This window comes from Pteropus alecto, unplaced genomic scaffold, assembly GCF_000325575.1.
Source record: "Pteropus alecto unplaced genomic scaffold, ASM32557v1 scaffold49, whole genome shotgun sequence".
Taxonomy (NCBI): Eukaryota; Metazoa; Chordata; class Mammalia; order Chiroptera; family Pteropodidae; genus Pteropus; species Pteropus alecto.
The window spans coordinates 322319-323056 of record NW_006443131.1 but is presented as its reverse complement, the minus strand read 5'-3'; the positions used below and the strand labels follow the sequence as shown (position 1 = coordinate 323056).

The following is a 738-nucleotide window of genomic DNA, read 5'->3' as shown; positions in this document are numbered from 1 at the left end:
AGGCACTGGCAAGTCCTTCCAGAAACGTGAATCCAGTGAAGTCTCAAATCAGAGACAGTGTGACTGCCCAGGCTTACCCAGGGACCATCCCATGCCACCAATGGGTACATGTGGGGATGAGAAGGGGGGAGTCAACACATTTTTAATTCTTCAGTCCAAAATATGTTCCTGTTGGAAGACGTGGCATTCTTTTTATTTGTTTGTTTGTTTGTTTGTTGTTTGTTTGTTTGGGTTTTTTCTCCGCACGGGCTGCTCCCGGCCGTCCCCGCCGCAGCCCGAACCCGCGGCCGCGTCGCGCGGCTCAGCACCTGCTGGGTCGCTCGTTGGCAAGATGGCGAGCGGGGCCGTGCGCTCGATGGCGCTCTGCCCGACAGCGTGTCACTTACACCCGCGCCGCGCCACTCAGAGGCACGGGCGAGCCGTGCGCTGCGCGACGGGGCCGCGCGGGTGCGCGCGGTGACACTGGCTTTGGGGGCCTGACGCTCTCTCCTTCCGTCAAAACGCAGCAGCAGCCGCGCCCCCGAGACGCGCCGCCCCTGCGCCCCTTCCCGGCTCGCGCTCCGCGTCCCCGCGGATTCGTCGCGGGCCGAGCCCGCAGGGCCGAGAGAGCGCGGAAGCGGGAGTCACGGCCACTTGGCGGTGTGTGAGCTGCGCGGGGACCGCACGGGAACGCCGCGTCCGGTCCCCGCCTCCCGCTCGCAGATCGCGTGGCTCGGTAGCGGAGGCGGGGGGTGCGGG

General features: G+C 66.0%; 1 protein-coding gene across 2 annotated transcripts in view; it reads left to right on the top strand.

Moving 5' to 3' along the window:
- HMGN4 (high mobility group nucleosomal binding domain 4) overlaps positions 1-738 on the top strand; it is a 5938-nt gene that overhangs the window by 565 nt on the left and 4635 nt on the right. Inside the window, exon 1 of one of the 2 annotated variants that reach the window (XM_025040878.1) lies at positions 233-639. The exons of the other annotated variant lie outside the window; for it this stretch is intronic. The gene's annotated coding sequence lies outside the window, so the exon portion shown is untranslated. Of the gene's footprint in view, positions 1-232; positions 640-738 lie in introns of those variants that run through there. 2 annotated transcript variants of the gene reach the window in all.